The sequence below is a fragment of the Lissotriton vulgaris genome, chromosome 5, assembly GCF_964263255.1.
Source record: "Lissotriton vulgaris chromosome 5, aLisVul1.2, whole genome shotgun sequence".
NCBI lineage: Eukaryota > Metazoa > Chordata > Amphibia > Caudata > Salamandridae > Lissotriton > Lissotriton vulgaris.
This window is the reverse complement of record NC_141693.1, coordinates 65,707,494-65,729,649: the sequence shown is the minus strand read 5'-3', so window position 1 is coordinate 65,729,649 and position 22,156 is coordinate 65,707,494.

The following is a 22,156-nucleotide window of genomic DNA, read 5'->3' as shown; positions in this document are numbered from 1 at the left end:
CAATGTATATATCCATCCAACAAAAACAAGTAGAGCAACCATATGTGCTACCCTCAACTCCATACTATTGGAACAAATCCTAGAATATCCATTAGTGGACTATGTGATGACTGGGGATTTTAACCTTAATTTACTAATACCATTCATAAGGGATGATGTCTCACAATCACAAGACCTTCAGTGGTCAATTCCGCAGCAGGACTATCAAGGAGTCATGATTAACCAGGCACAAAACCAAATTGGTATAACATTCATTAAGGATATAGAAGCATTGGGATTGCGAGTCCTTAATGGCCGATTTAAAGAGGATACACCCCCCGCATACACGTATATCGCACATAATGCAAGCACTAGGATCGACTATACAATGGTTTCACTCAACATATTTGAAAACATAAACTCTATTAGGTTAGTCAAAGTTGGAGATAGTGACCATTGCCAGCAGATAATAACTACCAACATTAGACACAATATCAACCAACCGTACCATACTGTGCCGGGGTATACTGGAACAATAAATTATAAAAAACTAATTTGGACTAATCTGAATAAGGATAGTATGAATGAAAAAGTTGAGAACATTATAAAGAGCTGCTTTACTGAAAATACGACGGAAACAGCAGTTGAACAGTGGGTGGCATTCACTAAGAAAATAGTGAAACCCCAAACCCAGGTTAACCCCAACAAAATGAATGTAAAATGGAAAGAAGGAAAGGACTCATATATGAATCTTCCGTATACAATAGCGAAGTTAAAAAGAGCCCGAAACAGAATAAGAAGACAAATAAAAACCACAGTAACTAATGAGGAAATCTTGAACAATCTAAAAGCATTAAATCAATCCCTGAAGAAGCTAATATGGAATAAGAAATACCAAGCTAAACAGGAAATGTGGTCTAAATTATTTCAAGCAAGCAAACAAGCAAACGCAAGTGAATTTTGGAAAATTATAAACAAATGAGTACGGCCCAACAAATTGGTAGTTTCATCAACTTTAACCGAGCAAGAATGGGCTACATTTCTTGAAAAGCATCTAAACAGTAAGGGAGCGACAAAAATCATTGCAAACATACAACAGAGCTCTATAATAAGTGATGAGATGCAAGAACAATTCATAATTTCAAAAGAACAATTAGTAAAACTAATAAAGAAGCAGAAAGATGGGGCACCAGGCCCCAATGGGATACCGTTTGCCCTTTTTAAAGAAAACCCGGACTTTTGGTCGAGCTATTTGGAAAAGGTATTCAAAGATGTTATAGAGACAAGCAACATCCCTGAGTCCTGGCGAGGATCTATAATTTCCCTCATATTCAAGAAAGGCAATTGGGCGCTTGCGGAGAACTACAGACTCATCACTCTACAAGACACAGATGCCAAGCTGTTTGCAGGAGTACTACTAATTAAACTAAATGAATGGGTTACAGAAAACAAGATTTTGCCATTGAATCAAACTGGTTTTATTAAGGGACTTGGAACAATGACAAACATTATGGCGTTATCTATACTACTATTATAAAGTAAGAACTGGGCACCTTTGAGGCGGGTAAACTCGGGAACCACAGCGCCAATCCAAACACCCAATACATCATTGGAATGGGCAGGGTCTGCAGAGTGACATAGGCTATATAACCCCCAAAAATATACGTTCTTTAAAAAATATAACTTACAAAAAAAATAGTCCCTTGGAAGTAGCGCCGGCCGTGTGCACGAACGTGCTGACATCATCAGCAGCGCGAGGAGTACAGCTAATGCGGCGTTCGGCGGGAGGAGCACGGAAGAGAGCAGCGGCGACAGTGGGGACGCGAGGTAAGGGACTTCCTGGAGCACGGAAAGGAGCAGACCATATGTGACGGGTGTCAGTATTGCAGGGGGCCCTGAAGCAGGCCTGTGGTTACTTGGAATCGGAAAAAGTGTGCAGGAATACAGGGACTGAGGCCCGGATTGACCCTCCTCTCCCCCGGAAAAAGAAGGCCCCTCAACAACTCAGAAAAATAAATAAAACAGGCCTGTGGTTACTCGGAATCGGAAAAAGTGTGCAGGAATACAGGGACTGAGGCCCGGATTGACCCTCCTCCCCCCGGAGCTACGGAGACTCACAAGAGGCAGAGATAGTTGATCAAAACACCTGATAACGGAACATGGACGCGGCAGGCGGGGAAGGGAGGGTGGGGGGGAGAGAGAATCAGTGGTTTGTGATATTCATCGGGTGAAGTCATTCATATTTGTTTGATTACGTTTTTTTATTATTTCCCCTTACATGGGGCAAATGTCACTATATGTGTACATGTAAGTAGGACGAAAATCGCCATAATTTAAAGGGTATTAACAGAGTACACGTGCCTTCTGCCCCTTTGCTATCAGTAGTTGGGATGATGAATACAGAAAAACACAACACATTTCTTTTCAAACCACAGCAAAGGGTCTGGGTATTCCATACAACACCTGCCCAGACTGACACACAAATCAATTTAGAACAGCAGCAAGTATGAGATCCTGTGAGAGAAAGAGAAAAATAATGTATGGTGGAAGTAAAAAGAAAAAAAACGGAGGTATGATAACCAAAGTTAGTGAAAGCTTGTGTACCATCTCGTGCTGTCAAACTTTCGGACAGCTGCTGGCATCGTTCATAGCATATGGGCCCCACTGCCCAAAGGATTCTGAGACTTTTTGAAGTGGACCCACTCCCAAAACAAGTTCACGATATTCCAAAATGGCACTCATTTGCCAGAGGAGTCTGGAAACTTCCTTAAGCATCTCAGCTCCTCAAAGTTTCCGAAATGGCCTAAACTCCCACAAGGATTCTGGGACATTCTAAAAGGCATTCACGCGCCAAAGGATTGCAGTAAATCCCAAAACGGCCATAACCTCCAGAGTTTCCTGGTTCTCCCTTAAGGCATCATGGTTTCAGCTTTTCTCTGGGCGGTTGCGATTCAATACGTCCTTGGGTGTGAATTCCATTTCATATTTGTTGCTGTTTCCACTTTAACACCACGCACAGTAAATGTCTCTCCTGTTATAAAATCACATTTATAAAAAATGGAATTCTACATCGCAAACAATTTGGGTGCTGAGGTTTTATCAGGTCTCTGCCAAAGCGCTGATTTACAGTGATCAATGAGGCGTTTAATCAGTGCGTGAAGATACCAGCATCACTTCGACCAGAGGCCCCAGTTTACGGGAATTGTGGCATTATAAATAAATTGTCTGCACATGTTAAGGTTTGTCAGCATTACAGTGACATTGCAACATGCGTTTTTACACACCCCCTGGCGAGGGTTGCAGACACCACTGCGACCAGAAGCCCAAGTTTATGAGACTGTGGCGCTAAGCTGTGTGCAAGTTATATGGTCATAAAAATACATGAATGATGGATGCAGGGTGGGTGCATTAATGATTTTTGGGTGGATGGGTGCATGGATGGATGCATGCATAATGGGTGGATGGATGCATGAATGATGGATGCAGGATGGATGGGTGGGTGGATGGATGGGTGGATGCATGAATGATGTATGGATGCAGGATGGGTGGGTGGATGGATGGGTGGATGCATGAATGATGTATGGATGGATGCATGCATGATGGGTGCATGCATGATGGATGGATGGGTCGATGCATGAATGAATGATGTATGGATGCAGGGTGGGTGGATGGATGGATGGGTGGATGCATGAATGAAGGATGTATGGATGCAGGATGGATGGGTGGATGCATGAATGATGTATGGATGGATGCATGGATGCATGCATGATGGGTGGATGCATGATGGATGGGTGGATGCGTGAATGAATGATGTATGGATGCAGGATAGGTGGGTGGGTGGATGGATGGATGGGTGGATGCATGAATGAATGATGTATGGATGCAGGATGGGTGGGTGGATGGATGGGTGGATGCATGAATGAATGATGCATGGATGCAGTATGGATGGGTGGATGCATGAATGAAGTATGGATGGATGCATGATGGGTGGATGCATGATGGATGGATGGGTGGATGCATGAATGAATGATGTATGGATGCAGGATGGGTGGGTGGATGGATGGATGGGTGGATGCATGAATGAATGATGTATGGATGCAGGATGGGTGGATGGATGGATGGGTGGATGCATGAATGATGCATTATGGGTGGATGCATGATGGATGGATGGGTTGATGCATGAATGAATGATGTATGGATGCAGGATGGGTGGGTGGATGGATGGGTGGATGCATGAATGAATGATGTATGGATGCAGGATGGGTGGGTGGATGGATGGGTGGATGCATGAATGATGTATGGATGCATGGATGCATGCATGATGGGTGGATGCATGAATGAATGATGTATGGATGCAGGATGGGTGGGTGGATGGATGGATGGATTCATGAATGATGTATAGATGGATGCAAGGTGGTTCGGGCTCGCTTGCGGTGCAATATGCAAATTAGTTTACGCTGCACCACTTTCAAATGTCACCAGCCACCCCTGATTGTCTGCACTTTTTAGTTTATTCCTGCATAACGCTTGCGCTGTGCTTGTGAAATCAATTGTATCTATCCATAATCTATACTATCTATACTACTATTATAAAGAGAGAAGTCTGTCCTTTGAGCCAGGTAAACTCAAAAAGTACACCACCAATCTAAACACCCAAGACATCTATGAAAACCTCAGGGCAAGCAGAAGGACATAGGCGATATAAAAATAAAAAATATACGTTATTTTAAACATTTACGAATGAAAATGAAGTAGTCCCTAGAAAGTAGCGCCGGCCGCGACGTCTGCGTGATGACATCGGGAGCGCGGGGAGGAGCGGCGTTCAGGAGCAACAGGAAAAGCGGAGGACATGAGCGCGGGGAGGAGCTGCGGAGGACAAGCGGAAAGGAGCGGCGAGAAGCGGAGGAGCAGTGGCAGCGCGGGGAGGGGCGGCGGATGAGGTAGCGGACAAGCGGTCAGGAGCGTCGAGAAAGCAGGGGAGCAGTGGAGCGGTAAACACAGCAGCGCGGGGAGGAGTGGCGGATGAGGTAAGTCAAGCAGCCGCAGGTGCGCAGAGAGGGCCGGGCGGGGGCCATGAACAGAGAGTGAAAGTCGGGACGTTGGGGGAAACAAAGATTGGGCAGAAGCGGCCGCTCTGCTGCGTCTCTCCTGCTGCGATGCTGCACCCATACCCTTTCTTTCCCGGGCAAGGCCGGGGCGGGCTGCTAGTCACTAATAATTAAAAAATCAGCCCTTGTATCTGTGCTTTGTAGATTTTAAATCTGCTTTTGACTGCATGCAAAATAATTTATTGTGGAAAAAACTTATTGAAAAAGACATTCCAATTGAACTATTAAGACTGATTCAATTGTTACAAAGTAAAACCTGGGTAAGAGTAAGGATGGGGGACGGCCGATCATTTTAACAAAGGAGATTCCAGCAACAGAAGGGCTAAAGCAGGGATGTGTGTTGGCCCCCCTCCTTTTTAATCTATTCCTAGGAGATCTATCAGGGAACCTTGACGAACTTAATGCACATCCTCCAAAGTTAGGGGATAAACTGATATCTAACCTAATGTATGCAGACGACGCCATCCTTCTAAGCCATACTAAAATCGGTCTTCGGCGCTTAATTAACAGAACGGTTTTGTATGCTCAGGAAAATGGAATGGTAATAAATGAAACCAAAACAAAAATCATGGTGGTCACTAGGAACATAAAACTGAGACAAACAAATAAATGGTATATGGAAAATACCCAACTGGAACAAATAGAAGTGTACAAGTATTTGGGTGTACTATTTGACCAGAAAGGAAATTATCAACTACAAAAACTGGACATACAAAGAAAAGCTAACTCACTAACTGCAGCATTCAAGATAGCACAGAAATCGCTCGGAAATCTGACCTATCGCCCGCTTTTGAAAATTATAGGGACTAAATTGCTCCCAACAATAACATATGGCAGTGAGGCATTAATGGGGACGGATGCAGAGTTGATAAACAAGGTCCTTTCCAAAACATATAAAACTCTCTTTTATCTCCCAAATAATGCTTCACCAGCACAAATTAGACTGGAGTTCGGGTTAAACAATCAAGTTTTTGCAAGAAAAGGCCAATTTATTAAAACGCGGTATAGGATCAAAAATGACCATGATAATCATATATCTCTGATAAGCAATGGATCCTTTAAAAAAATAGTAAATCGAACAACAAACCACCTATCACTTGTAAACAACAAAGAAAACATTCGTGGTCAGTAATAAATGGATACGAAAAAAAGAAAGTACAAGAATACTTGGAGATACCTTGGTCTGAAAAAAGTACACAATGTCTTGTGAGAGCAAGATTTGGAATTCTACCAGGCCTTAGTCACGCCCCACCGTGGAAAAAAACCAACAGCAGCACATTGTGTAGACTTTGTAAAGATGGAGATGAGAATATTGTTCACCTCTTACGTATCTGTCCCGGACTCCGTAACGAAAGATGCGCATTACTTAAACCTCACTTTAATATGCGTGGAACAAGGACATGTAGACAGGCATTGAAAGTCTGTCTTCATTCGAATGATATAGTCATGAACGCTGCCTTTGTAAAGTTCCTAAAGATAGCATCTATAAAACTGGGAGGATAAATTAGAAAAAATGCTTTTATGAATATTTTGTAAGAATTTATTTAGGATATAATTGCTTTTATTGTATTGTATTTATTGAATATGTCTTTGTACTAGAAATATTGTAAGATTTTAAATAATCAAACAATAAAGAATTAAAAACAACAAAAAAAACAGTAAGTCATGTGAGAACCACTTTTCCAAACTTTATGCCACCCCGCCACATGGTTCAGATCATTATGTGCAGGGCCAACTATGTTGTCTGCAGATTACACTGTCAGAGGTAGAAGAGGCAATTGCACAGCGCCTTGGTAATAAGGCTCCTGCCCAGACGGGCTCCCTATAGATTTAATCAAATGGAAACCAGAGTTTTGGGCCCCACTCCTCTTGAATGTTTTTAATAATTTACCCCAAGCCCCTATGCCTAGCACCTGGGCCACGAACATCATTGACCTAATTTACAAAAAGGGGGATAGATCAGAACCTATTAACTATAGACCAATTTCTTTGCTTGACAACATAATAAAGATTTTGGGTTGAGTTATATACAATAGGGTCTTAAAATGGACAGAGGAAAGCGGTATATTAGAGCCATGCCAACTGGATTTTCGAAGTAAGGTCGGAACAACTGAACAGTGCTTAAATCTTAACCTGGTTATCAGTAAATATAATATTGCCCGATCTTCCCCTGTTTATTTGGCCTTTATGGATTCATCATCCGCTTTCGAATTAGTTAATAGGTCTAAACTCTGGTCTATTTTGTTGGATTATGGCTTGGATGAGTCCTTGGTACATTTTTTGGCATTTTTGCATACAGATCTCAAGGCAAAAGTCAGGATTGGCATGGGTAGTGAGGTCTCGGGAGCCATCAGGGTAGGAAGGGGAGCCAGACAGGGTTGCGTTTTAGCACCCCTGCTTTTTATTATTTATATTAACGGGCTGAGTAATTCCCTGAAATTGTCAACTCCAGACGTCCCGATACTTAATAGTAAACCATTACCGGTACTCCTATATGCAGATGATGCTGTCCTTATAGGTCGCACGCCAAACTCCTTGCGTATTCTGGTTAAGACCTTTGTTGAGTACATGGACGGCCTGGATCTACGTGTAAATTAAAAAAAATCTTTTATTGTGTCATGTGGACCAGGGAAACGCCAGCTCAACTCTATATTGGTAGGGAACGATAGATTAATCTCTACTGGTACTTTTCCATATCTAGGGATGGTCTTTGCTGCGAACGGCTCGTGGACTGGGCATTTGGCCCACTCCACGAGCAAGTTCTCAAAGGTCATCAATTCTATTTTAAGTCTACCCCACCCGAAGAAAACAGGTGCTATTCCAGCTATCTTAAGAATTTTTAAATTGCAATGCTTTCCTGTAGCCACGTATGGGGCTGAGATATGGGGGTTGGTGAAGAGTCACTGCATCCAGCAGGAAGAAAATCGGTTCAGTAGAAAGCTGCTGGGTGTTCCAATCTCCACCACCCAGTACATCTGCCATAGGGAACTTAACCTAAATTTTATTTGTGATTTTATTAGTGCTCGACCTGCTCTATTTTGGCTCTCAGTTTGGAGGAGTAAATCTGCATCCTTAGCGCAAGAAATTATAAATGATTGCATTAAATGTGAGAGGGGAATGGATATTCCCTAGCTCTCGGGGTCTATCAGAGTCTATGTAGCATTGATAAAGGTAGTCTCTTTCTAGACCCAAGTAGAGCCGACTCATTTCACAAGAATGACCTGAAAAAGCACTTTATGCACTTTACAATTCAGAAAGGATCAGTATGGAATCTAAGAAATCCTCAGTTTTTAGTTATATGTGCAAAGAATTTTATAGGTACCCCTTACCAATATATCTTACTTTGCCAATGACTAACTGGGAAAGAAGCCTCTTATTTCGATTGAGAGCTGGAACTGTAAGACTCTTGTTATGTTTCTGGCTATCGGCTAAACCTAGTAAATACACCATGCCCTTGTGATGGAGTGAGCGCACAAACTGATTTGCATTTTTTCTTCTTTTGTAAATATTATTTAAAATATGTGAAATGGCTTTTAACCCCATTTTCAAAAAAAACATTGACCTGTGTCCTTGGAAAAATCTTACCAGATGCTGTTTTCTTTAGATAATGAAGAAATAGTCTTTCGCACTTGCACTTATTGGAGAATCGCCACCCGAGCCCGCAAGATGATGAATAATCCCTGACTTTTTCAACTCTGTATGGAAACCTTGCTAAATCGTTTGATGTTTATTATGGTTCATCAAATGAATTGTTTAAAAAAATGTTATATAAGGATTTTATAACATTATTGTAAATTTGTTGATTGTGCTTTTATGAATTCTGGGAATTCAAATCAAGATTTATGAACACAGAACACATAATGTTAAAATGTATTATAGGTAAGGCTCCCTGTTTTCCGTTTTTACTTATTTTTACAGGTAAATACAAATACAGTCAGAAAACATTTATTTTCTTGTCTGTATTTACTTTTAAATGTGGATAAAAACAGAAATTATTTTTTTGGTGGATAAAAATACTGTCTGCCATGACTGCCAGACCAATAGTGGTGTGGATCGATAGATAAAGGGGGGTTAAAAAAGAAATGAATATTAGTAAAGAGGCTTTAACAGCCGTAGATATGCACAAGGTTGATACTGAAAATCACATAATTTCAAATAAGGGCATTGATTTATCTTCTGCTGGTGTTTACAGTATTGAAACCTAGGAGCCATTCAAACATGAGTGCATATTTACCGGTTAAATAAATGTGGAAATATACTAATTTCAGCTTCATTTTTTTATAAAACCCAAAATAAATATGGATAAATGCAGATAGAATTAGCAAAAAATAAATATGGATAAATACAGACGGAAATATCAAAAAAATAAATACCATAAAACCGGGTGCCCTAATTATAGGACAAATGCAAAAACCACAGGTGATGGACAGAATGCAGAAGAATGTTATACATTCACCCCAGTACAGAGATCTGGGCCTAAATCCATCATTTTTTTGCACTCCACATCACCCCAGTTCAGACATGGCCACATGCAAATCAGTCTGGATCTGTGCCTCATGGGAACAGTCCAGCCCGAACTGCCAAGCCATGCCTTCCCTGGACCGGAAACAAGCTTCCGAGGACCGGTTTCTGGCATTCCAGCCGTCTTCAACCCGGCTTGCTTGAATCCAGTGGTATGGAGTGCATGGGACTCACGTCTGAGCATACCCATCCCACTCGGTGTGACAAAGGCAAAAACCACAGGTGATGGACAGAATGCAGAACAATGTCATACATTCACCCCAGTACAGAGATCTGTGCCTAAATCCATTGTTTTTTTGCACTCCACACCACCCCAGTTCAGACATGGCCATATGCAAATCAGTCTGACCCTGTGCCTCATGGGAACAGTCCAGCCCGAACTGCCAAGCCATGCCTTCCCTGGACCGGAAACAAGCTTCCGAGGACCGGTTTCTGGCATTCCAGCTGTCTTCAGCCCGGCTTGCTTGAATCCAGTGGTGTGGAGTGCATGGGACTCACGTCTGAGCATACCCATCCCACTTGAGGTGACAAATGCAAAAACCACAGGTGATGGACAGAATGCAGAACTAATGTCATACATTCCCCCCAGTACAGAGATCTGGGCCTAAATCCATCGTTTTTTTGCACTCCATACCACCCCAGTTCAGACATGGCCATATGCAAATCAGTCTGACCCTGTGCCTCATGGGAACAGTCCAGCCCGAACTGCCAAGCCATGCCTTCCCTGGACCGAAAAAAAAAATACAATTTATATATAATCAATGCAGACAACTGACTTTAATCTCCATCAAGAGAACCCGTCGGATTGTACCAGTGGCCCGTTGAAAACTTTTAAATGTCAAACACGTCACCAATCCATATTCGGCTCGAGATGAAGAGCCGAGATACAACCGGTTTGAATAACTTTGCTGTCAGTGTTCCAAGCATGGGTTGCAGCAAGCATAGTGCCAACCCATACCCCAGACCGCTTACAACAACTTCCCAAATAACAGTCACCACACAATGTTTTTTGTTGGAGAAAGTTGTTGCAGATTTATTTGCATAAACATTATGCCAACATGTTGGGTTATCTTACGGGCGATCCAGGGTCAGGTCGCCTCTCGCAACCTGCCCACCTGATGAGCAATAGACCCCCTGTGGTGTTAAACGCGGGGGTGTTGTTAATTTTGGGGAAGGGCTAGCCCCTCCCACCAGCGGGCCCCGGTCCACCCCATACTTACGCCCCTCCCCTCTAGGGAGGGGCGGAGCATTGCAGGCAACCCCCGGTTGCTCAGGTCCACAACCGCCCGGAGCGCCGTCACTCCTCCAGGCTCCCACCGGGGATCTCCCTGGGGATAATTGGCTCTCGCACACTTCCTGTGCTCCTGTAGAGGGAACCCTTCTGTACCTTCCAGCGTTGGATCGCCCTGTAACTCTGCCATGGCTCTGGGTGTGGCCGCCGCCGCCGCCCCAGAGCCCCCCACTTTCTAGCGATCCTTTAGTTGCAACCTGCTGTTACCATTGCTTCCTCTAAATCCAAAAGGAAGAGGGCCATCCCTACTTCTGATAAGTGTATGCCATCTCTATCCAAGCACCCGGGGCTATTAGCATTCAACAAACCATGCCTCACAAAACCAAATCCACGTTGTTCTGTGAATTTGTGCATTGCGCTGTTGACCCGCCGGTGTGAGGTTATTGTTTTTGTTTAGTGCATAGCTGTTAAAGTGCCACCCACGTCATGTGGGACCAGGCCACTCCAGGCTATTTATGCAGCAGCGCTCTGCATTCTGCAGTTTTCACCTTTACATTAGAGGTAAAAAATAGCTAAACGTTATCGCTGATGGAAGATGCCATACATTACATATATCAGGAAGTTCTGTTAAGAACACGATTTTCAGTGCTTTTTTACGGAGGTAATAGAAGAGAAAGGACACAACAGCCGCTGTGCGCGCGAACGAAAGACTGGCGGTGTCCCATGGCCGCCACTGCTGGATATTTATAGCTGCTGCAAAATTCAAGAAAAACAGAAATTGGAGAATTTTAAGCAACAATTCTAATAACAGTATCTGCCCTCTGACCTCATTTGACATGAGGGGCATTTTAGGAGAAATAAGGCGAAACATTTTATCTGAAGGACCGGGAATCCCGTCCAATAAACACATTTAAGACTTACATTAAAAGGGACACGGCGAAACTCAAGACAGAACATTAAACAAGCATTTGCAATGCAATAGGTCTTGCATTTATGCGAGACCTTTTGCATTGCAAACCGTAGTCATTGTGAACAACTGGAGGGGGGTGGAGAAGGCACGGACACCGGGAGTGCCGGCGAGGGAGGGTGGGGGGAGTAGAGAAAGTTGTAGGAGAACCTCATTAAAGTAAATAGTGCTCACAGTCTAAATAACACGTACTGTGTAACTCTCGAAGTAAAGGGGCCAGTAGCCATGGGAGGACACAAATGACGACATGGACGTAATAAGGAGGAACTAACAAGCATATACATGAATCAGAAGGCAGCATTTAGAAGGACAAAGACACAAGCCAATGAAAAATATGGGCAGGGGAGTGGGCGCGGCTTCCCTTATGTACTGAACTACCACAGATCTTCACCAGAGCAGCGCTTGCGTGCTGACTCTAGGCTCGACCTAAAAAGAGCTTTTAAATGCTGCGTGCATATGGGAAAATGTTTGTGTCAGAAGCCAAGAGCCTCATCTATGTAGTCCCCCAAGGATCATCTCTCAGCCCGATCTTATTTAACATCTACATGACACCACTTGTTGATATCATCATATTGAACGGCATAAACATTCTTTCTTACGCGAATGAAACCCAACTGATACTCTCCCTTATAGACAAGACTCCTGCTCCAAAAAACAATTTTGCCACCTGGATGACAATGGTAACCACCTAGATGAGATCCCACTGCGTCAAGCTCAAATCAGACAAGACCAACATGGTGATCTTTGGGAGGAAAACCTCTACTTGGGATTCCACCTTCTGGCCGGCAGACATTGGTTCCACACCAACCCCCATCGCACACGGCAGAAACATATGAATCATCATAGATCTCAAACTTGAAGTGACCGCCCAGGTATACGCAGTGATCGCCACCTGTTTTCACATGCTGAGGATGCTGTGAAAAATCATCAAGAAGCAACCAAAGCACACCAGGAAAGCAGGCACAAAGGACTGATAACCAGCAGATTTGACTATGACAATGCACACTACGCGGGAATTACCAAACAGCTTCTGAAAAGTCTCAAAACCATCCAAAACACTGCAGCAAGGCTGAGCCTCACCCTCCCTCGACACACCCACATCACTCCACACCTGATGGAAGTTGACTGACTCCCCACACAGAAACACACTCAGTTCAAGCTCCTCACACACACACACATACAAAACACCACATAACATAGGCAGCACCCACCTCAACAGCCACACACACTTCCACCAGTGCTTAATTTATAAAGAAAAAAGTGCTAAGGTTCTCACCAGCAAGCCACTGCCGCATCACCACACATTGCCCCTGCCATGCTCCCAATGATAGTAACAACACAACTACTAACCATCACACTCCCACAAGTGTGACAGTTCGGACTGTTCCGTGCTCCCAAAGCTATAAGAATGGTTTTGGCGGCAGGTAATAATAATTTTTAATGTGCAGTGAATACATTTTTTTTTTAAAATATGTTTTTTATTGCAGGCAGTATATAAGTCACATATAATCACATTTTACAGTTCCATATCTAGTGGTTGCGACGTGCCATCCTCCTGGCAGGTCGTTACACAGCCCATATGCCCACATCCCGGAGGCCGGGCGGCGTGTACCAGAAGAAATTAAAGGATGTAAAGCAAGAGTCCATCGCAGCCATCTAGTAGGAGGACCTCGTGTCTGCTTTTTCTTTTGTAAACAACCCTTCTAAAAGGACCCCCCCGCCCCCCAACAACCGACATCACATTGTTAACTGAAGGAACGATTATGATCCACTGGATGCGCCCTAATATAGCTTGTAATTCCCTTTCTCTCCATAACCTTACGGATCTCCCAGCGGGTAGTTATGCCTCACGGGAAACCCCCATCCCAGTGTCAGGTGGCACTACTTCCATATTACTTCTTCGGGAGGTCCCTTGCTGATCTTATGATATTGTATATTATGTCGTGAAGGTTTCATCTATAGTGTTCCCTAGGGGCGCTGGTGTGCTATCTACAGTCCCTTAGTGCTCTTGATGTGGTGCCCTCCCCTCCCCATCGTCCCACCACGTCCACATGTTATCACAGTCAGTTCTCTAGTGCTATGTACCAGGAGCGTTAGGTTTTTTCGGAGTGTGATGCATCCTGGGTGTGTTGTTGGGATTCCCTTTCAGTGTCTTGCTCCTCTTCCTCGTCTTGTGTCTCCAGATCTCTTAGGGCCTGTACTAATACCTCCCACGCCGTCGCTGCAGCTAATGCTTTGTCATCCTGCCGCCTATTCGCCATCTGATATCTGAGGGAGCTTTCGCAGGTAGCCCGTTTCAGGAATTGACTCATCCAGCGTCTATACGAGGGGCCAGCTCTTGCCTTCCAATGTCGAGTGATTTCGTGTTGGGCTAATATAAGGCCCATGTCTATGAATTTGCTGGTGTTCTTGTGTTTGGGGGTGTGAGGGAACCAGAGTAGGACACTAACAGCCATGTCAAACTGTACCTGTCTCCCCGTCACCTCATTCAACACGTCCCCTATCGCCTTCCAATAATCTCCCAGCATTGGACAAGTCCATAGCATGTGGTCTAGTTCTACCGCCTCCCTAGTGCATCTCGGGCATGCTGCTTCATTTACTCCAAAATATTTACGAATTTTCCCCGGTGTTAAATATGCCCTATGCAATATGAAAAAGTGTACTAGTTGGAAGCGCGCGTTCCTAGTGCTCTTGCGGGCTCGTCGCATTATCTGCGCCCAAGCTGTCTCCGGGATCTCTTTACCTATGCCTGCTTCCCATTTGTTTTTCAACCCAGTCAAAGGTGGCAAGTTTTCTCGGAGCATTCTGGCATAGAGGCATGTGACCGCTGTGTAGGTGTCCGCCGCCATCATGAAATACTGGCAGGCCATAGATGTCGTGGGTTCCAGTAATCCCTCCTGCCAGTGTGCCTGCACAGCTCTAGTAATCGCGGCATGCAATAAGAAATCCCCCCTTGGTAGGTCAAATCTTTCCTGGAGCGCTTGGTAAGGCAGCAGCGCCCCGTCCTCGTACAGATCCCCTACAACATGTAGTCCCGCCTCCTCCCAAACCTGCAGCTGCGACTAGTCCCCTCCATGCGGTAACGCCGTCACCATTCTGATAGGTATTTCCGGAGCGTATGGGTGACGTACTCCCGCCAGGCGTTGGGATCTGTTCCAACAGAGTCGGAGCGTTCGTTCCTCCATTGTTAGGTCCCGTAAGTTCAGTTTTTGTTGTAATGTTATATAGGCCAAGACATGTTGCGGTATGCCTCCCTCTCTCTCCTGCTCTGGGCCTCTGAACACTCTCGCTACTTCCTGCCTTAAGAGCTGCAGCTGTGCTGCTAGATAATAGAGTTCGAAATTTGGGACTGCAAGTCCCCCCTCATCCTTCGGTCTAAGGAGTGTGCTCTGGGCGACCCTGCATCTCCCGCGCCCCAAAGATATGAGGAGATCTGTGATTTTAACGCTTTGAAAATGGAACAGGGGTATCCATACAGGCAGCGTGCGTAAGTAATACAAAAGTCTCGGTAGGGCTACCATTTTCAATAGGGAGATCCGGCCCATCAATGATAGAGGCAAGGTCGCCAAGAAGGCCATACTGCTCTTCAATGCTCGTATACATCGACCCACATTACCTTCCAGCATGTCCTCCGGTGTGTGTGGTATATGTACACCCGAGGTACTCCAAACAGGTGGGTTCCCATTTTATCAGCGGGTGTCCATCTGGTCTAGGCTCTCCCTGCCGCACAGGAAACATACACGTCTTGGACCAGTTGACTTTTAGGCCTGAAAGCTCCCCAAAGCGTTGCAATAGCCTTTCTGCCCCAGTCAAGGCCTCCTCCGCATTCTCGAGAAATAGCAATAGGTCATCCGCATATAGGGATATAAGGTGTCGCCCTTCTCTGCCGTCTAACCCTCTATAATGTCTCCCCGTCCTGATCTCACTGGCTAAAGGTTCTATTGCGAGGGCAAATAAGAGGGGGGATAGCGAGCATCCTTGTCTTGTCCCGCGCGTTACCTGGTATTGGGGCGATATCAATCTCCCCACTCGTACCCTCGCCATCGCCGAGGTATATAATACTCTCGTCCATTTTATATAGTCTTCGCCCAGCCCGAAGCGTTTCAAAACATTATATAAATAGTCCCACTCCAGGCTATCAAAAGCTTTTCCTATGTCGACGGAGAGGATCAATGGCACTTGTGCTTCGGAGTTGTCAGCGCTCATAAGAAGTATGAGTCTCCGAAAATTCGAGGTGGTGTTGCGCTTAGGGATGAAGCCCGACTGGTTTTCGTGGACCAACGAGGTCATACATGGCAGCAATCAGGCCGCTAAGATACTACTGAGAATTTTATAATCCGTTGTTAACATGGACAACGGTCTATACGAAGCCGTGTAGCTACTTTCCCTCCCTGGCTTCAGCAATGGGATCACCAGCACCTCCCTCATTGATTGGAGCAAGCAGCCCTCTTCCTTGGCTTCCTTGTATACCTCCAAAAGCCTTGGCGCTATCAGGTCGGCATATTTGCTATAAAATTCTACCGGCAGACCATCCAGCCCTGGTGTTTTATTGCGAGCCATGCGTTTTATAGCTCCTCGTATCTCCACCAGCTCTATATCCTTTCCTAGGTCATCTGCTTGATCGTGGTCTACTTGTGGCAGATCCAGCTAATCCAAAAAAGGCATCCACAGCTGGGTCTCCATTTGCTACCATACTTTTATAAAGCTTCTCGTAGTACCGTGTAAAGCCCTGTAGTATTTCGGTCTGTGTGGGCACCATAGTTCCCTCGTCATCCTCTAGAGCCAGGAAGGGGGAGTGTCGCCGTGTGGGGTTGGCCAACCACGCTAGTAGCGTGCTCGATTTATCCCCTTCCGCATGTATCCTTGTCGAATAGGTCTTGTAATCAAAGCTACGGAGTCGCTCTACTTCGACGCCCACTGCTTCCCGGGCTGCGCCGACTCTCTCTTGTATCTCAGGGTGCCCAGGCCTCGCTATTTCTATTTCTCGGAGGTTCTTCTCCGCTTTATCTAAGTCTCCTAGGAGGATCTTACGTATTCACGCCTGCTTCCCAATACAGAGCCCTCTAATGACGACCTTAAAGGCGTCCCACTCCGTTGCCCTGGTCGTGGTGGTGCCAGCATTGTCTGCAAAGTATTCCGTAATGCCCTCCTCCAGGATTGCATGAAAGAGCGGGTCGTCCAAGGCGTCAGGGCGTAATTTCCACGTGGGGATACACGGTGTCTCAGACATCCAGTCTAAGGTAACCAATAGGGGGTTGTGGTCTGATATTGTCCTGGCAAGATACTCAGCTCGTACCACAGATGGCATCATCAGTGGGGAGCACAGCATTGCATCCAACCGGACATGTAACTCATGTACTCTAGAGAAGTAGGAGTAGTCCCGATCAGCCCGGTGTCGTATACACCAGGCGTCCATCAAATTCCAACGTGTCTGCCATTCTAGCCTGCCCTTAGCTAACCTGTGAACCGGGGAATCATTAAGCGGCAGATGAGATCTGTCCAATGAGACATCCGTCACCGAGTTAAAGTCCCCCCCAACCACTACCGGGCCCATCAGCAAGTGTGCCAGTGTCCCCGACAGTTTCCCCAAGAAAACCAGTTGTTCCGTATCTGAAAGAGACACGTTAGTGATAGATTCCTTACCTTAGAATATCCCCAGGCGTCAGACTGGATCCGGAAACTTTTGCGTAGCAATACCCCTGCGCGCCGGTAGGCGTCGTCTGCGGCTCCGCGTCCGTCGTCGGCGTCGTGAGCGCCGGGATGACGTCGTCGGAGTACTTAGACGGCGCCCATGCGCGCTGACGTCAGTTCTTTTTTCCGCGCCAGCTAGCGCAGATCCGGAAGAAGCTCTACCCCCAGTCAATTTTTGACTGAAATTTTTGATCCTTTTGATCTCTCTCTCTTTGTCAATTTCTCGACTATCGGTGCCAGGGATGCCCGGGTTCAAGCCTTGCTCGAAGTGCGGCCGACTCATGTCGGTCACGGACCCCCATCGCCGGTGCCTGAAGTGCTTAGGCCTCGACCACGACGATCGATCCTGCTCCGACTGCCGGGCCCTGACGTCGAAGGCTAGGCGGGAGCGGTCCCGCAAGCATCTCGAACTGAGGCAGTCGGCCCCGCGCCGCTCCAGGTCCCGGTCCCGGTCCCACGGGAGGTCGAGGGACAGGTCGCGAGGTCGGAGTCATCGACGCTCCGGAAGTGGACACCGATCGTCTGGTTCCAAGTCCTCAGGTAAGAGGCATGAGAGGTCGGAGCGACGTCATCGATCCTCCGACCCGCCACGACGCTCGCACGATGCGGCCGGGGACTCGGGCGACACCGCCCACGCGGCTCCGCGGGAGTCGCAAGCGTCGCCGCCTGCCCCACACCTTCGGGTCCCTGGGCACGGCGCGACGCCGGAGGAGGTCGAGAGGTACCTCATGGCCATGAGGGCCCTCCCTCCTCAGTCGGTTCCCGTGGTGCCTTCGGGCCGATCGGTTCCGTCTGGAGGTCCTTCCGGGTCGGGCGCTTCAGCCCCGACGACGTCGGGTGCTTCGGACCCGGCGCCGCTGGCGACTTCGGTCTCGGCGCCGCAAGACCTCGCTGGATCCGGCTCCGGATCCGGGACCTCGCCGGTCGACCTTACGACCTCGCCGGCGCCGTCCCTTCAGGTGTCGTCCCCGGCAGCCGATGTGGTTGCCGCCCCCAATGTCTCCTGCGGTTCTGCTCAGGCGTCGGGAGGGCGCCGCTGGGCGCCGATTCCGTCGGCCTTTGGAGAATTTTATCTCCACGAGGAGGCCCTGGCTGTTAATCCTGGTCTCCAGGACACAGGTGACGAGGAGAATTGGGAGGGGTCCGAGGACCCTCTGGCACATGATTGCCAGTCACAGCAGGACTGGACATGTGAGCTTGGGGAGGCCAGTGGTATTGACATCTCGCCAGATACTGGATTTACATCGCCCCCGACTGTGGCTTCGGAGGCGGGTTCTGCTTACAGCGTAGTGTTGACGAAGGCAGCTAAGGCCTTAAACCTTCAGCTCCCCGTCGCGGCCGTGAGGAATAATCTCCTCACAGAGGTCCTCAAACCGCAGTCAGGCTCCGCGGAGCCCCTCCTGCCGTTCAATGAGGCCTTGTGTGACGTTCTTCTGGGCACTTGGTCCAAGCCCGCCACAGGCCCCCCTGTGGACAGGAACGTGGCCAGACGCTACCGCCCGGCACCGGGCGACCCATGCTTTTTGTCCACCCATCCCACCCCCGAGAGTCTGGTCATCCAGGCCTCAAACTCCCAAACTGCATTCCCGTCGGCCCCGCCCGACAGGGAATCCAAGAGATATGAACAGTTCGGGAAGAAGGTTTTCTCGTCTGTAAGCCTAGGGCTGCGGTCTGTGAACACCGCCTGTCTCTTGGGCCGCTACACCCACACTCTGTGGGACACGGTTGCGGAGGTGCTGCTTAAATGCCCGGAGGAGGTCCAGGCTAAACTCAGCCAAGCCCTTGCGGACGGCCGAGATGCAGCACGCTTTTCTATCCGGTGTGGGCTGGATACAACGGACTCACTGGGCAGGGCGATGGCAACGACAGTGGCGGTTCGACGCCACGCCTGGTTGAGGTCCGCCAACTTCTCGGCCGATGTCCAGGCCACCCTCCTGGACATGCCGTTTGATGGCCGTCGCCTCTTCGGCGACAAGGCAGACCATGCACTGGAACGTTTCAAGGACTCCAGGGATACGGCCAAGTCCTTGGGCCTTACGGCCCCACGCCAGCAATCGGGTGCCTTTCGCTCCTTTTGTGGCCACGGAAGGGGCGCCCCACCACGGACCGCCAGCCACACGCCGCAAAATGTCCAGCAGCGCGGTGGCGGACGTGGGAACCGCCGTGGCGGTCGGGGCCCGCGGCGAGGCCAGTCCACACCTCCCTCAGCAGCACCGGCCTCAAAACCTTCCTAGTCCGAGTTTTCAGGCCCATGTGACAGGGTTCGCCATCACCTCTCCCACTGGCATACAGTCACTTCGGACAGGTGGGTGCTGCAGATTGTCCGAAGGGGCTACTCCCTCCCCTTCGAGGCATCCCCTCCATCCATGCCACCGCAATGCCACCGTGTGTCGGGGGATCACTTGCAACTTCTGCAAGAGGAGGTCTCGGCCCTCTTGGCCAAGAGGGCCATCGAGCGCGTTCCTGGGCCAGAAGTAGGGTGTGGTTGTTACTCCCACTACTTTCTGGTGCCCAAGAAGGGCAAAGGGGGGCTACGCCCTATCTTGGACTTGCGGAACGTCAACGGCTTCCTCCGGACGGAGAAGTTCAAGATGCTCACTTTGGCTCAGGTCCTGGCTGCCCTAGACCCAGGAGACTGGATGGTAGCGTTGGACCTGCAGGACGCCTATTTCCACATCCCCGTCCTGCCGGCCCACCGGCGTTACCTGCGGTTCACGGTAGGCCAAGAGCACTTTCAGTTTACCGTGCTCCCCTTCGGCCTTACCAGCGCCCCACGGGTGTTCACGAAGGTGATGGCGGTGGTCGCAGCTCATCTGCGCAGGCAGGGGGTATCAGTCTTCCCCTACCTCGACGACTGGTTGTTGAAGGCGTGCTCGCCCCAGACAGTCGTCAGCCACCTCCAGACTACGGCCGGCCTCCTGCACCTGCTGGGGTTCTCCATCAATGTGCCGAAGTCACACCTGTGTCCCTCTCAAAATCTCCTCTTCATCGGAGCGGTTCTCGACTCGGCGCAGTTTCGGGTTTATCCACCCGAGCAGCGGGTTCGGGATATTCAGGCTCTGGTTCCCATCTTCCAGCCGTTATCCCGAGTCTCGGTCAGGTTGACGCTCCGGCTTCTGGGACTGATGGCCTCCTGCATCCTTCTGGTGCGTCACGCCAGGTGGCGGATGCGGGCTCTGCAGTGGGACCTGAAGTTTCAGTGGGCCCAGCATCAGGGCAACCTGTCCGATCATGTCCTGATCTCGGAGGGCACTGCGAGACAACTGCAGTGGTGGCTCACGGACCGCGACTGGGTCAGTGGCAGATACCTCTCCCTACCCCACCCGGAGCACGTAGTTGTGACGGACGCGTCCCTCCAGGGATGGGGGGGCCACATGGGAGAGGCGGAGATCAGAGGCCTCTGGTATCCGGCGGAGTCCCGGCTCCATATCAATTTGCTGGAGCTTCGGGGGATTCGTCTTGCACTGAAGGCATTCCTCCCCTCTGTCCGGGGACGTGTAGTGCAAGTGTTCACCGACAACACCACCGCCATGTGGTACTGCAACAAACAGGGCGAGGTGGGGTCGTGGACCCTTTGCCAGGAGGCTCTGCGCCTATGGCAATGGCTGGAACATCAGGGCGTGACCCTGGTGGTTCAACACCTGGCAGGCTCTCTGAATGCCAGGGCGGACGAACTCAGCCGTCGGTGCATGATGGATCACGAATGGCGTCTGAACTCGGACGTGGCGCAAGGTCTCTTTCAGCAGTGGGGAGAGCCTTGGTTAGATCTATTCGCCACAGAAGAGAACGCGCAATGTCATCAGTTCTGCGCGTTGGAATTTCCAAGGCGGCACTCGCTCGGATACGCTTTTCGTCGCGAGTGGAGCTGCGGTCTGTTGTACGCCTTTCCGCCTATACCACTTCTGCCCTGAGTGCTGAAGAAGATCAGGCGCGACCGGGCCCAGGTTATCCTTGTGGCTCCGGACTGGGCACGAAGATACTGGTATCCCGAGCTACTCAGCATGTCAGTCGATCCCCCGATTCGTCTGCCTCTTCGGGAGGACCTTCTGTCGCAGCAGCAGGGGACGGTCCTGCACCCGAACCTGTCCAGTCTCCACCTACAAGCTTGGAGATTGAGCGGCGGCAGTTGAGGCCATTTGACTTGCCTCCTGAAGTCTGTGATATCATTCTGGCAGCCAGGCGTCCCTCCACAAAGTCGGTATACGCCTGCCGGTGGAACAGATTTGTGGCATGGTGCACAGCAAAGGCTGTGGATCCTCTGTCTGCACCCCTTTCGGAAGTGCTGCTCTTTCTTCTTTCCCTTGCCCAGCAGGGCTCTGCTCTGGGCACTCTTAAAGGGTACCTTTCTGCTCTATCAGCCTTCTTGAGGCTACCAGATCAGCCTTCTTTATTCAAGTCCCCTATTGTAAGTAGATTTCTGAAGGGCATCACGCACATGTTCCCTCCTGTTCCCTTCGTGATGCCCCAGTGGGACTTGAATCTTGTTCTCACTTATCTGATGTGTGCTCCCTTTGAGCCACTGCATAACTGTCCTCTTCGTCTCCTTACTCTGAAGACTGCCTTCCTGGTTGCCATCACCTCTGCCAGGAGAGTGAGTGAGCTCCAGGCTCTTTCTTCTTCTCCACCTTTCCTGTCTGTTCATCCTGACAAGGTGGTGTT